Below are 16,749 nucleotides of genomic sequence, written 5' to 3'. Positions count from 1 at the left end.
AGGGGCGGTCCTCCTTGCAAACATACAACACAGGGGGTAGGGGGAGAACCGAGTGGGCCCAAGCCACACAACTGTGGGGTCACCTGGGCTCAGGGGTGGAGGGCATGCGGTGTGGGGACAGTGGACGGCCTGCCTGACTGACCCGTCCTTTCTTCTCTTCCCTGCAGCGGGACTGAGCACAAGACCCTCCAGTCCGGCAGCAGCGGCACCCCCAGCTGGCCAACCCCGGAGGCGCAGGCTCCAACAGTGGGACCAGCTGCTTCGCCGCCACGTCATCGCGGTGGAGGCAATCCAGGCCTCCATTCGTGAGCGCGTGCAGGGGGACATGCAGTGGCGGCAGGAGGCCTGGGGTGCCTTCCTGGAACAGTGCAGAAGGATGGCCGACTCCATGGCCATTCTCATGACACACTTCGTGCACGCCGTCCATTATGGCATGGCTGCACCCCATGCCCCTGCCATACCTCCCGTAGCACTGCCCATGTCCCCTCCTGCCCCCGCAATGGCCCCTGCTCCTATGCCCCCAGCTCCTGCCCACCTCCCCGTGCGGCCTGCCCCGATGCGGCCTGCCCCGCATGTGCAGATCCGCCCCAGAAGGAGCGCTCGCAGGGGCCACCCGTACCAGTAGCTCCCTCCCTCCCCATCCCAGTTGAACGTCTCCTCCCCTCCCCCTTGTAAATAAAAGGTCTATTGTTCAGTTGATTCTTGTGTTGGTTATTGTGTTACTCGAGGTAATTGTAAGAAATGATTTGAGATGCCAATTAGCCACCTAAATTTGAAAGGGTTACAAACTGTGGACACCAAATTCTGTATTCTATCACCGGGGGTCCCTTTTTAAGTGGTCATTGGTTTGTGGCGCATAAATTAATACTGAGACTTTTCAGTAAAATTTAAACCACAAACTATATTTAACATAGATAACAAACAAGCAAGAACGGTTAAAAGACGCACACTAAAGATTATGTAACATAGTCTAGGCACAGGGAGGACGATTGGTAGTGTTTCTGGCAACCTCAATCCTTTGGTCCTTCTGGGCCTTGGGAGAGGAACAGCCAGGAGATCCCTCAAAGACGACTGGAATCAGGTATGCTGACTTGAGCCTTCCGCACGAACCCCGAAACCTCTTCCCTGTTCTTCGGGACAGGCGATGGTGGCCTAAACTAAAAAGAAAAACACTAACTACGTCCGACACACCCGACGAACAGTCACGATGACGGCCGATGTGCTTTGAACCGACGCTTTACAATTAGGGGAAGGTAGGAGGAGGGGGTTGAGAAGGGGAGAGGATGGGAAGGAGTAGTCTGGGGAGACCCAGGCGACCCTATTATGGGGCTTGGGCAAACATGTCCACCAGGGCCTCTCTGATGCGCACGGCATCCTGGCGCGCCTGGCGGACAGCAGTTGTGTGGGGCTGGTCGAATGTCTGTGCCTCGGCTGCCATCCATGCAGGGAGGATGTCCTCCCCACTGCACTCCACAATGTTGTGGAGGACGCAGCACACGGCCAGTACCTCCGTTGCATTCCGCTCACCCATCTTGAGACTGGTGAGCAAACAACGGAAGCGGGATTTCAAACGTCTGAAGGTGAGCTCCACCGGATTTCGGGCCCGGTTGAGGCGGTCGTTGAGCCGGGCCCAGTTCTGGTCCAGCTGCCCCGTGTAGGGCCGCATTAGCCAGGGCAGCAGGGGGTAGGCCGCGTCCCCGATGACGCAGATGGGCATAGGCACGTCCCTGACAGTCAAGTCCCGCCGGGGGAAGTAGGTGCCCGCCTCCAACCTGCGAAAGAGTCCGGAGTTGTGGAGGATGCGGGCGTCGTGTGCCCGGCCAGACCAGCCCCCGTAGATGTCCAGGAAGCGGCCCTGGTGGTCCACGAGGGCCTGCAGAACAATGGAGCAGTACCCCTTGCGGTTCATGAAATGGGCTGCTTGATGCTCCGGGGCCCGGATGGGGATGTGGGTGGTGTCCAGGGCTCTCCCACAACTGGGGAACCCGAGGGCAGCGAAGCCGGCCATTGTATCATCCACATCGCGCAGGCGGATGACTCTTGGGAGCAGGACATCGTTGATGGCGTGGACAACCTGCAGAAGGGTGCAGAGAAACACAAGGGAACACATCACATATGGCAGGGGTGAGTGTGCGCTCCCTTGGCCCCCCCCTTGATTCTCTCTGTCCTCACGCACGCGCGCACACACACACACACACACACACACACACACACACACACACACACACACACCAGGGCCCCCCTCGCCCCACGCCCTCCCCACCAGCGAGCCTGTGCAAGGGAGGGTCGGCCCAAACCCCTGTGCGACCCAGCCTGGAGTCTTGGCTGCCCCTGGGCATGGAGTGCAGCACCCTCCCCCCACCCCACTCCCCCTGGGACTTACCTCCATGACGATCACACCGATGGTTGATCTTCCCACCCCAAATTGCTGTGCCACCGAGTGGTAGCTGTCCGGTGTGGCCAGCTTCCATAGCACGATGGCAACCCTCTTGTTCACAGGGATGGGTGCCCGCAGCCGGGTGGTGGCTCTCTGCAGCGCGGGGGTGAGCCAGGTGCACAGCTGCAGGAAGGTCCGCTTTCTCATGCGGAAATTCCGGAGCCATTGCTGTTCGTCCCATAGTCTGAGGACCAGCTGGTCCCACCAGTCGGTGCTGGTGTCCAAACTCCAGACTGGCCTCACCACCCTGGGGTGCTGATGCCACAGGGCCGCCATGGCCTCCCTGGTGAGGGAGTCCAATACGATCGCTGCCTCCTGGTCCATAAACAACAGGCCACCGGCCTGCAGCACGAGCTGCAGGCACTTGCACATCTCCAACAGGGGCCCGAGCAGGCACATGGCCACCCACAGCTCCATGGCAGACAGGGCAGGGCAGAAGAAACAAAATGCAGGAAAAAGCAGTTGGGGGCCAAAGGGTGGTATCCCCAAAAGTCAGAGGGCAATCACCAAACCTGCTAAGGGTGTCAGTCCCTGCCAGAGGTCCCAACGCACGGGAGCACGAGACAAACGGCTGTCCGGCGAGACCCCTTTAAGCACGTGTCTGAACGGCGCTCTGGCCCCACCCCCGGAAAGGTCTGGTGGCCTTTGCCCTCTTCAAAATGGTTCCGGGCTTCTGCTTTTCCGAAAAAGCGCGCCGCCAATCTAGACACGCTTTTCTGGAAATACTTTTAACGGAAAATCATGCCAGTGAAGACGTAGCCCTAGAGTGTGTGCTCTGGGTTTGTGAATGTGGACATTTTCGTTCACAATTTTCTCAGTGGTCGGTGTGGTATTGACCGCTGAGGAACTGGAGTTGCATGTGTGTGTCTGCAATACCCCTGCATGGCATCTGATTTTTTTATTCACAACCCCTAGAGCGTGTGCTCCGGGTTTGTGAATATAAGTGTTTTCGCTCACAGTTTTCTCAGGGGTTGGTGTAGTGTTGATCGCTGAGGAACTGGAGTGTGGTTGATTGTTACCAGAGTCTTTTGTTTTGTCCTTGAATATGAGTTTTGGCCTGTCCTGCAGCTTCATCTGTGCTCTTGTGCTGGTTTGCATGGCTGTTGCTGTTGTTGATGGTCTCTGAGTAAATTCCTGGTTCTTTCCCAGTTCTGGAGGAAGTGTCCCCATGGCTCTGACTATAATGTTGTCAGGAGAGCTGCACATGCCTAATGAGGTAGAGCACATAAAAATGTTAAAAACACCCCAGAGATGTTAACTTTACCATTTTTCTCACCTAAACCTATGTATTTACTTAATAAACAAACCCTCATTAAAAAAAACAGAAAACAAAACACAATAAGCATATATATATATATATACTGGGCTTCATCCATCCATCCATCAGTCCTTGATACTGGTGGATTTTCTTTTTCACGTGTCTCTTTCCTTTTTCATTTGAGTTTGTTTACCTTCTCTTCTAAGGGTCTCTCATTTTGTGACCCTACTGTGAAGCAAACAACATATATTATAAAACACATGAAACAGTCTTGTAAACTTTAAAATAAAACTCATTAGGGTGTTTTTTTTAATTTAAAAAGTGATAGCTTTAAAACAAAGATTTTTATTTTAACCGCTTTTTAAAAAACCCACACTTCTCTTTAGCAGAAGCCCCTGAATCACCCACAACTTAAACACTAAAAAGCCAGCTCTTTTAAGATAAACACTCAATGTAAAAACACACCACATTTTGGTAACCAAACTGCTTTGAAACAAAGCTACTTTTAGCTTAGCCCCCACCGCCGCCTCCCCCAACTCAGAACTGAACGTTTATTTTGAAAACACATTTTGCACAGAAAAAACAACACACCAAACACTCTAAACCAGCAGTTTGCCATCATATACCGTATTTTCCGGCGTATAAGGCAACTGGGCGTATAAGACGACCTCCTAATTTTCTAGTTAAAAGATAGGTTTTCGTCTTATACTCGCCGTATAAGACTACCCCCCCTTAAGAGGCCAACCGGCAGCGCCCCAGCGCCCCTCCGCCTCCCCGGCTTTGCTCCCGGTGTACCTGGTCTGCTGGAGACAGTCCCCAGCAGATCAGAGGCACCGGGAGCAAAGCCGCAGCAGCGGCGGGGTCCCGCACCTCTGAGGCTTTGCAGTCTGTGTCCTCCGGGGCGAGAAAAGCCCCGTTCGTACCTGCAAGTCGGGGACTGCCTGTATACCCGGCGTATAAGACGACCCCCGATTTTTGGGGGATGTTTTTTAGCATAAAAAGTCATCTTATACGCCGGAAAATACGGGTACTTTAAAAACACACCTGTGGCTGTCACAAACTCCATCACACACACCCCTTCAAAAACTCCCCTAGCAGTTTTAAAACCATTTGCAACAATATAATTTTTAAAAGCAGCGGTGAGAAACAAAATATTTTTTTAAACCACTTATCTCTAGCATAAGCCCCTGATTCAGCCAAAACTTAACCACTAAAGCCAGCTCTTTTAAAATAAAAAACCCATGTAAAAACACACCATGTTTGTAATCAACCTGCTTTGAAACAAAGATACTTTTAGCATAGCCCCCCACCCGCTCTCCCAACTCAGAACTGAACATTTATTTTGAAAACATACTTTGCACAGAAAAAGCAACCCACCAAACACTCTATACCAGCAGTTTGCCAACATATACTTTTGAAAAAAACCAAAACCCCAACTCACAATTTAAACATTACAATTAGTTAAAAGAAAAAAATAACCCACATGCTTTAAAAAAATAATTATGGATAGTTACCTTCTACCACAGGGTAAAGGCATGCTGGCACGGGGCTATTCTGTTTTCCCCCATGTATATTTGGGCCTATGGAATAAAGAACAAGCAAAAACTGAGTTAGTATTATTCCCCACAATGCATCACATCTCTTTGCTACCTATGTAATGCCTTTTTAAAAACAATGTAACAGTATTAAGCCCAACTATAGTTAAAATGGTTTTCCCTTGGTCTGATAGTGAAATACAGCTTGAAGTTGCTGTTTCCATGCTGAACAGATCACACTGCAAAAAAAAAAAAAAAAAAAAAAAAAAGGTAGGTACCATTATTTCATAAGGACAAAGAAATGACAATATAGAATATATATTTTCAGATTGAAACCACATACCTGGTGTTGAAGTCCAACAGCACTCAGGTCAAGATAGCTTCTGTTGAAAAGAGGACAAGCTCCAAACACCTGAGGTTTTTATACCATCCTGATTCTTTGTTCCAAACAAACTTTATTAAGTCTGAAGTTAGCAGGTTTGATTAAATCACCACAACTCTGAATTACTAGATAGTTTAAAGAATTTAAGCAGCCCTCCCAAATGTCCTGCTTTTTTTTTTTCTGAAGAGGGCTGGGAGTTAAATTGTCTGCATATCTGGGCTACTTTGGGGAGGGGGTTCTCCCTTTTTAGTTGAAAATACATTTTGTTTTTTCAGTTTCTCTGGGCCTTCTTACAGCATTCAACAGTAAATCATCATACATAACAATCCTTAATGTTACTGTACCTTCTCCTGAATGAGGGCCCTTTGCAAATATCAATGAATGTTTTTTTAAAAAACGTGTTTCTTATATTTTATTTCTAAATATGAATCACGGGCATAGGAAGCACTATGCACTTACATGTAGGTTTTTAACGTTTGACCATTTTAACAGCAATTGCTTGTTCTAAAGTATGGTGGAAAATTTGAGGACTCTTGAAATATTTCAGATTTGAGTTAGACATTTGTGAATGGGGGGAGGATTTATTGTTTTAATGTTCCTGAGTTGCTTGAAAGAGTGACTTATAGCATTTAGTCAACTCCTGAGGTTTTATTTAAACTGCCCAATAGAGTTTTACAAACACCTAGGTAATATTTAAACTGTCCAATAGGGTCTACAAATTCCCGAGGAGTTATTTAATTAGATATTAATCAGAGCTCACCTATCCCCACCCATCGAATTTAATTACTGAACACTAACCTCAACAAGGGTAAGTGGTCACACCTAACCCTAACCACTGACTAGAGCACCCTGGCTATTCAGTGAGGTGTGGTTAAACCATTGAGTTCAACAGGATGAGCCAGCTCTGTTGTACTCAAACACGTCTGATAAATCCTGGCTATGGGGGTTTGTTCTTTTTCCTTTTATTTAGAAAACAAAACATTTGTGGGTTTTCCCCCCTCCCCAAGTTTCTACCATACATCTTTCAGGGTTTTTCAGTAAATGGGACCCCTTTATACAAAGCGGATTCTCACAAACTTTATTTTTTAAAAAATTATTTTATTTAAAAGACATACAGGCCATGGTGTTCCACCAAAACTTTTACTCATGTAAAAGTCACACAAACCTTCTGACAGAAGATAGTCAGAAAAGCCCCTTTTCAATAGATATTTATATTTACAGTTACCAAGTTTTATATCTCATTGTGTCCCCTCCTCATTCTCTAACTTAATCCTTTTAGTCATCTTACAAATAGTCTTTTTCCTAAGCAGGGTTCTGTAACGTTTTGTACGTACGTTTTGTACATATATTGATCAGACGGTCAACATAACACTCTAAGCAGGCATCTTCTGGCTTGGTCATGGTCTTTAAAACACTGTGAGGATCTCGACTGAATTGTACTGCATTTACCAAAGTCACCCTGTGCACTAAGGCTGTGTCTACATTGGCACCCTTTTCTGGAAAAGGGATGCTAATGAGACACTTCGGAATTGCAAATGCCGCGGGGATTTAAATTTTCCCCACAGCATTTGCATGAACATGGCTGCCGCTTTTTTCCGGCTCGGGGCTTTGCCGAAAAAAGCGCCAGTCTAGACAGGGATCTTTCGGAAAATAAAGCCTTTTCCGTAAGATCCCTTATTCCTGATTTTAAGAGGAATAAGGGATCTTCTGGAAAAGTCTTTATTTTCCGAAAGATCCCTGTCTAGACTGGCGCTTTTTTCCGGAAAAGCCCCGAGCCGGAAAAAAGCGGCAGCCATGTTCATGCAAATGCCATGGGGAAAATTTAAATCCCCGCGGCATTTGCAATTCCGAAGTGTCTTATTAGCATCCCTTTTCCGGAAAAGGGTGCCAATGTAGACACAGCCTAAATGTTCTTGAGTTAAGCACAGACATTGCATAGCATAACCTACGGCAATAACAGTATGTAATGAGCTTTCCAAACACAGTTCAGCACATAGGCCCCAGAGCTTGCAGTTTATATCCTCTGAAGTCCAAGTCACACAGTCATGGTGCCACTGGGCTGGCACATCTATGATACAGCCCTCATAGTCCTCAAAAAGCTTTTCCTTAAGACAGTGATTAAGGACGGCATAAACACCAAGGGGTACAATCGAGTGCATGACTTCTTTACGCTTACAATGTGGCACTGGCTCAGCTAGTTCCATGCCAAGCCTCCTTCTGAATTCTTCAGAGCCATCATCCTTGGCATTCTCTTCAATGATTTGTATCGGTGTTGAGCAAAAACAAGGTGGGCCCAGTTCGTTTTCTTTGTCTGATGGAATGCTGTCCTGGGTCTTAGGGTCATCTAGAAAGGCATTGTCGAGCTGTTGAGAGATTACCAGAAAGAAATAACATAGTTCATTTTTGGTTTTAGGTTTACAAAACCCTGGTTGGTCCCTAACCCCCATTATGCCCCAACCTTGATCATTCATTTACCTGTTTGACTTCTTTTCTGTTCACCTTGTCTGACTCCTGGGAATCGAGGGCACCTTCCTCCTCCAGGCTGTCTAGTTTGTCGGGCTGCCTTGTGAACGGTTGGGTTTGGTGTATCCATCAGTGGATGGGCCAAAGGGCTCCCTTCAGCTTCTCCTTCCTCCTCAGAACTGTCGCTGATGTAGCGCTTTCTCCGCATGTGGTCCAAGGCCCTTGGCACCAAAGCAAAGTCTGAACTTCTGGCGGGGGTGGTGAAGGAGTCCATGTTTCCGCTCAGCATTTGCACGATTTCTGATACATGTGCTCTTGGAACAAGATGGCCTCTTTTCTGTGGCGCTAGAACTTATGGGGAAGTACTATGCTCTGATTGGCAGAGGGTGGCAAGGGAAGATCTTAGCGGGGTCAACTGGTCCCAGAACTGCCCCCTGATTGGTCAAAGAGGTTCGTGGGGAGGTCCTACAGGGGAAAAACTCTTCCTGATTGATAGAGAGTGGTGGGACAGGTTCTTAGAGGGGCCACATGACCCACTTCTGGTGGATCATGTGGTCTCAGAACTGCCCCCCTGATTGGTCAAAGCGATTCACGAGGTGGTCCTACAGGGGAAAAACCCTTCCTGATTGGTAGAGGGTGGTGGGGTGAGTCCTTAGAGGGGTTACATGACACCCTTTACTTCTCATCACATGTCCCTCTTGACCCCAGATGTACTACCCCCAAGGGCGGGACTTCTTATATAACTGAGCTTTGTACAGAATGTGATAGTTTTAGTTGTAAAGACTGCACCTGGTAAACATAATTTGAAGAAGTAGCCCTGAGCATCACTATTAACCCATAAAACCTAATGGTAAAGTGAGCCCTGTCCCCCTTCTTTGCAAAAAAAAAAAAGCATCTAAGAAAAATGTGTAGTTGAAAATATGTTTATGAGGGACCCCTCTGTCCTTAATGTCTAAGAAATTCCCCGTTTCCATCCCTTGGGCAGCATCAACCCCTCTATTCTTACAGATTTGTAGTTCCCTTTTTTCCATTTGGGAACTTCTGACTCCCAGGCTCCCCTCTGCATTCTGGGATTTCCAGTTTAAAACCTCAGTTGGCATTGATGCTATTTCAGCTGATTTAACACTCGTGAAATTGCTTATGCAGTTGCTACTGTGAAACTTTACCAGTGAGTTTACTTATTACCCTCCTTTCTGAAAGATCCAGGAGCTAGTCCTAGATGCCAGTCCTCTCATTCTCCCATCAGAAAAATAAGCAGGAAACTGCAACATTCAGTTTGCTGCCTCTAAGGAAAAGCCCACAGAGGAGAATTTGGTGAGTGTTTTAAGAATCCCTTGGCTTGCCCTCTCTTTCTGTAGGTAGCATACTGGGAAGCGAAGCCTAGCAAATAGCAGCTCCACTGTTTATTTTGTGATTGTGTTGTCAATCTGAGACACAATCAATGTTTATATAGAATCTATAAAAAATTATTCATGTGGGGCCAAGAACAGTCATTAGTGGTTACGTGATTTTATGCTTCTCTAAATGCTTACAAAAAGCCAGAATTGTTTTGTGTAGTAAACATCAAGTGGGAAGTGAAAGCAACTTTCTGTAATTCCTTTGCCAGTGGCACATTTATGTGGCAGAGCAGCATCACAAAGGATGACACATTTGTTCTCAAGGCAGATTTTCAACTTTACAGATGTTAAAATGGTCCGTAACTTACACTGAGGCCTTTGAGAATGGAGGTATTGCTCATGTGTGCTGAAACAGGGAGTCAGGCTGTTAAAACAAACCTCTAGTTCACCAACAGGACAGTGGGACTGAGGTGACAGTGGTAGCAGCCCACAGATTGTTCCCTGCACCTCAACCGATTCAGCACATAACTGCCATTGAAATCAATGACTTGCAATAGGAGTTAGTTATTTAACTCACTAAGGATACATCTACACTGCAACACTTTTCTGAAATAACTAGCGCTATACCGAAATAACTTAGTCTGTGTCTAGACAGCAGGCAGTTATTTCAAAATAGTGTCAAGATACTGTCAAGCTGGAGGACTTCTTACTCCCACTCCTGTAACCCTCATTGTACACGGAGTAAGGGAAGTCAGAGGAAGGGTGCTCTGATTGGAAATAAGTGCCACGTAGACACTTGCTATTTTGAAATAAGATACGCAATTGACATAGCTCCATTTGTGTAGCTTATTTCCAGTTAAGCCCTGTTGTGTAGATGCACCCTCAGGCACTTCAGTAAATCCCATTAGCCACATAACAGCTGTGATGAATAAGCCAATGATGGTTCCAAACAAGTTACAGTAAACTTCCGATAATCCGGCACCTTTAGGACCCAGGGGGTGCCAGATTATCAAATATGCCGGACTATTGGAAGGGGGGGCTATGAGGGGCCTGGGTGGGGTGGGGTAGGAGAGATGCCACCCCAGACCACTCATAGCCCCCCCTTCCGATAGTCTGGCTCTGCCTCAGGCATCTCCGATTCAGCCGCTGCTGGACAGTTTCAGCAGCGGCTGAATCGGGGACACCTGTGGCAGAGCAGCTGGGGTGCTGCCGGGTTGGTCCAGTAGTGCCGCCCTTCGGCGCTGCGAGACCAACCCGGCAGCACCCCAGCTGTTCTGCCCCAAGCGTCCTGATTCAGCTCCTGGTCAGTTTCAGCAGCGGCTGAATCTGGGAAGCCGGGCGCAAAGCAGCTCCAATTGTCCGGCTGCCTGGAGTACTTCCGGGTTCCTGATGGTGCCGGACCATCAGGAGTGCCGGAGCATTGGATGCCAGACCAATGGAGTTTTACTGTAGCAAGAAAAAGGAAAAGTCAGTGAACACAAGAGTCAAAGACTCTTAAATCCTCTGGACTTCCAGTGCTGTTTACCTTAGTGTTGCCAAATACTTGGTTTTCGACTGGAACACCTGGTCAAAAAGGGACCATGGCAGTTTGCTGACAGGGCTTCTAAAAGTCTGGTCAGCAGTGCTACAGCAGGCTCCCTGGTTTTGTGGAAATCCTACAGGCAGACAGCATGTCCCTCCGGCAATGTTCCCTCAAATGTTTTCAATCCATGTGTGGAATAAAATTGTGTTAGGAACCTTGGCCAATGAGAACTGTGGGAGTGGCACCTCTGGGCCTGGATAACAAGCAGAGCCCCTATCTGTTCCTGGACCTAGGGGCCACAGGGACATGCTGGTTGCTTCCCGGAGCCACCGGAGGTAAATACCACACAGCTCTGAGCCCCCATCCCCATATTCCCTAACACCTCCCTGCATCCTCTAACCCCCCAGAGTCTCCCCCTGCCTTCCCATTCCCCGCTGGAGCCCTCACTCTCGCCTGTCCCCAACCCCCTTCCCACACCCCAGTCTCATGCCACATCCCACACCTTGGAACTTCTTGTTTTTGGCCCCATCCCAGAGCCTAGGCTCCCAGCCAGAGCCATCCCCAAGCCCTGCCCCAGCTCAGTGAAAGTGAGTAAGGCTGGGAGGAGAGCGGGTGATGGAGGGAGGCCTGATAGCACGAGGGGGAGTAGGGCAGGGGTGTTTGGTTTTGTGTGATTAGGAAGTTGGTAATCTCTGTTTGCCTGGAAGGGGTGAGGGCGATAATTACTTGGCAGTCCTGTGCCAAATTGCTGTGGCAACTCCAGATTCCCAAGGGCATCACTGACAGCAGAATCAGGCGTCTATATGCCAATAGCTGAGATACTGACAAGCAGTACAGCGGCACTATTTGGCACTGTTACACTTCTTTTCCAGTTGATTTACATGCACTGGAGGCATACGGTTCTAGGCTGCAGCCCATAAACTGCTCTTGTCCCTGGGGTTGGTGTACACAGGTGGTGGGGATTTGGATTACCAGGGGGAACCTAAACATAAGCTACTTATAAATTAGTTTTAGCCAAACTAAAGCAGGGACACTAAGAACAGCTGCTTGACACTAGACACCTGAGACACTTCTAGCGTGTGAGAGTGAGCCTCAACCTTGAAAGTGTTCTGAGGAGAGAAACTGGTAACTTTTATAAGTGGAGTAGTGGAACTATGAAAAAGTTTGCTTGATGCCACTGATATAAAAGAAATAAAATCATCTCTGTTGATGTAGAGTCATTCTGAAACCCAACCTAAGGACTGGGTAAAGAGTAAAGGAATGAAAATTCCATGGCTTCCTACATTCACTTCTAACATGGATTTGAAACCACAATGAAACGAAGTTGTTCAACTAACAACTTCTGCCACATATGTTGCCCCATGCTCAGATAGGTTGGGAGCTTTTTATTAGCTAAATTTGTCTGCCATTTTTCTAATGGAAAATGTGTTTTTTTCTAAATAAATGACTGTATATTGTATTTGTGTAACCTTAGCATATAAGTAACACTCAGTAAGTAGTGTTCTGCCATATAAATAATGGTAGGTCAATAAATACTTCTTAAGCTTTGTACATTTTTGGACGAGACTGGGGAATTATTAGTTATTCTCAATTTGAAAGAGTTTGTATTCGATACTGTCTGACAGTGGTTCAACTTATTCTTTGTTAGTCTCCTGAACCACAAAAAAAAAGTATTTGAATGAAAATTTCTTTGCAATCTATTAAGGCGGCAAAGGAATTAGCAAACTTGTCAATGCCTGGGCAGGATCAGGCTGGCCCTTTGCAGCAAGATCAGTATTTTCTATAAATTGTTTAAAACACTTGCGCATGGTGTGTAGTGACATGCAGATTAAGTCTAGCAACTGCTTTAAAATATAATGTAATCTTTAAGGGTACATCTAGACTACAGGCTTACGTCGACAGATACTGTCAACAAAGCGTCTGTAGACAAAGAGCGTCTAGACTACAGCCAGTTCTGTCGACAAAGCAAGCCACTTTGTCGACATGACAGTGTAGACGCAAAGGACAGTGTAGATGCAATAACGCCTCTGTCGACAAAAGGCGTTATTCCTCATAGAATGAGGTTTACAGCCGTCGACAAAACTGCTGAGTTCTGTCGACGTTATGTTGACAGAACTCAGCGGCAGTGTAGACGCAGGTATAGTTTTGTTGAAAAAAGTGGACTTTTGTCGACAAAACCCTGTAGTCTAGATACACGCTAACAGGCTGACAATTTGTGCTAGTGAGTCTTCAAGATTCCCATTCCAGCAGCTTTTAAGTCCGTGAACAGTTGCTGTTGCCTGTTTTGCCTCAGTGTCCTGCAGCTCTCCAAGAGTTTAAGAAACTTTGGGTTGTCACTATACACCTCCCAGGATAACCTAATTGTTCACTCTCTTTTGTAGCTTAATCTTTTAACAATGACTAAGATGTAAAATGTTAAATACAGTAAAATGTTATGGGAAAGTTATTTCATCTTAGAATATTTAGGTTTTTTTTAAAAGGTTAAACGAATGTTCCAAAAATCTGTCTGACAAGCAGGTTAAGACTATTTTTTTTCCCATTAACACAATAACTGCTTTGAGATGATGTACATAATTCTTGCCACAGGCCAATACACAGACCTTAGCTAGGTCTGCCCTCTTGTGGCAAAAAAATGCACAATTGTGTTTACGTGTGACAGGTGACCAGGACCAAGCACTAATAAGTACTCCTAAGCCAGGCACTAGGGATGCAAAATCCCGTGGTGGAGGTAGGAGGGACTGCTCCTGCCAAACCAGGCCACTGGTTACTGATAAGCATCACCCAGTAAGCTTCCAAGTGAAGGTGAAAAGGAACAACCACAGGACCAAGCACTACGTGATGCTTACTGGTAACTGTTGCCATCCCTACTAGGCAATAGGCAAACTGCAAGCCAAATGATCTGTCCCAACTAATTTTCCATCATTGCTGAGAATAGAGAGGCTATAAAATAAAAAAAACCTCAAAAATAATAATAGGGGATTTCAGTTATCTCCATATTGTCCAGATACAGATCACCTCAGGAAAGGATGCAGTTTCTTGACACCTTAAGTCCATGGTGTCCAACAGGCTAGCCATTAGTCACATGTGGCTATTTGGACAGCTGTGTGTGACTAGTTGGCTTGAACAATGTGGCTATTTGGGTGGTTGAGTCTGGCTAGTTCACTATAGCAGTAGCCACTATAGTGACTAGTGCTTCAGAACTGGTTGGAAACCATGGGCTTAAATGATGCTTCTGGAACCCACAACAGGAGAGGCAATTAACCCCCCCCCCCTCAAAAAACTAAGTGACTAGGTAAAAAATGGCAGATGAATTTTAATGTAGATAAATGGAAAGTAAGGCATATCGGAAAATATGATTTCAACTAGATGTATAAAATGATGGGGACTAAATGAGCTGTTACCACTCAAGAGAGGTTTTTGGAATCATTGTGGATAGTTATCTGAAAACATCCATTCAATGTGTAGCAGCAGTCAAAAAAGTAAACAATGCTAGGAATTAAAAAAAAAAAGAATAAAGACAATATTTTATTGCTTTTTCTATAAATCCATGGTACATCAGCATCTTAACACTGTGTGCCGATGTGGTTGCCTCAACTGAGAAAAGATATTTTAGTATGGGGAAACGTTCAGAAAGGGCAACAAATTATTAGGGATATGGAATGGCTGCCAGATGAGGAGAAATTAATTAGACTGGGACTTTTCTGCTTGGAAAAGAAATGACAGAGGGGATATAATTAGGTTTACATAATAATGACTGGTGTGGAGAAAGCAAATAAGGAAAAATTATTTACTTGCTGCCATAACATGAGAACTAGGGGTCACCAAATGAAATTAATAGGTAGCTAATTTAAAACAACAAAATGAAGTATGTTTAAAACAAAATGAAGTATATATGAAACAAAATACAGGACTATGTAGCACTTTAAAGACTAACAAGATGGTTTATTAGATGATGAGCTTTCGTGGGCCAGACCCACTTCCTCAGATCAAATAGTGGAAGAAAATAGTCTCAACCATATATACCAAAGGATACAATTAAAAAAATGAACACATATGAAAAGGACAAATCACATTTCAGAACAGAAGGGGGATGTTAGGGGGGGGGGAAGGAAGGTGAATGCTTGTGAGTTAATGATATTAGAGGTGGGGAAAGGTAGATGTCTGTGAGCTAATGGTATTAGAGGTGATAATTGGGGAAGCTATCTTTGTAATGGGTAAGGTAGTTGGGGTCTTTGTTCAGCCCCCCGCGGAGAGTGTCGAATTTTAGCATGAATGCCAGTTCAGAGGATTCCCTTTCAAGTGCAGATTTGTCCTGTATTTTGTTTCAGCTACACCAGACTAACACAGCTACATTTCTATCACTGAAGTATATATGAAGTATGTCATGAAGTCAATCTGTGCACTTCTTTCCACATGATGTTGTGAAGGCCTGGACTTTAACATAGTTAAAAAAAAAACAAGACAAGTTCATGGAGGATAGGTGTATCAATAGCTTTTAGCCAGGATGGACAGAAATTATGTCCTAGCTTCTGTCAGAAGCTAGGAATGGGTGACAGGGTTTGGATCACTTGATTACTTATGTTAATTCCCTCTGGGATAAATGGCACTGACTATTGTCAGAAGACAGGCTATTGGGCTAGATGGACTTTTGGTCTGATGTAGTTTAGCCATTCTTACTATCCCCTATTGATACAATCCCCTATTGATTTATTACTTGAATTCTGTGTTTCTACATGCATAACTTTACATTTTACTTTATTAAAATGCATAGAGTGCTCAGTATCAGAGAACCATCCTCTTTATTATTTACCACTCCCCCAACAATTATATGGTCTGAACACTATTAGTGATTTTGTTTTCTTCTAGTTCATCAAAAACATTAAATAGTGTAAAGCTAAGAAGCAATTCTTGTGGGACCCTACTGGACACACACACTCAATGACGATTCCCCATTTAGAATTAAATTTTGAGACCTATAAATTAGCCAGTTTAGTTTAGGTTTAAAATGCTTAATTATGAGAGAAGCTTCAAGAGAGAATCTGGAGGTTTAGGGGACTACGAGGGCTTCTGAGCACCCAGGGAAAATGCAATTTGTACAGGAGTAGTTGGATTTTAAATAAGCAATACTGAAATATTTGATCACAAAGTTGATATTATTTGGTTTCAAAATCTTCAGGCCCTTGAGATGAATGGGACAGTTCACATATTTCAAAGTTATTATTTCAGTTTGCTGGCAGACTTAGGGAAAATATCACTGCATTAAGTCTAGCACTTCATCACACCTGTAAAGGTGAGAAGCAATTTTGTAACTGAAAACTAGTGGTGACCATCTGCAAATCAACAGCCACTGAACTTGCAGAACACCCTTCATTTCATCGGTGGACATTCACAAATGTCTCTACGCCCTGACAGTGCAGAGAAAAACAGAAAATATTTAATTTAGTCCCTTCAATTATTAGAAATCTTAAAACATAATTAGAGCAAAAAAATGATAGTCTATTAAGCAAAGTGAGTGCTTTTAGAAGGAGTATTGTGGTGATACTAAAACTTTTTTTTATTAACCTGGTATTGGCTAATTTGTGTGTGTCCTGGTTTTACTTTAGGACTGAGATTTCCCAAGTGATCTCTTCCCTAATTTTCTTACCATTACTTGGGTGGCGGCAGTGGATTTTTATCTCCCAAAATCTAGGTTTTTGAGATTTTTTTGGGAGGGGAAAGTTTTATACCAAAGCCTGGAAATATAAGGTTTTGGAGTACTTTTGTGGGGCCCCAGTTCTGCATTCATTGTGCCAGGGGATTTAGCCTTGACAGAAGG

This window comes from Pelodiscus sinensis, chromosome 3, assembly GCF_049634645.1.
Source record: "Pelodiscus sinensis isolate JC-2024 chromosome 3, ASM4963464v1, whole genome shotgun sequence".
Lineage (NCBI taxonomy): Eukaryota > Metazoa > Chordata > Testudines > Trionychidae > Pelodiscus > Pelodiscus sinensis.
Note: the sequence above shows the minus strand (reverse complement) of the source record.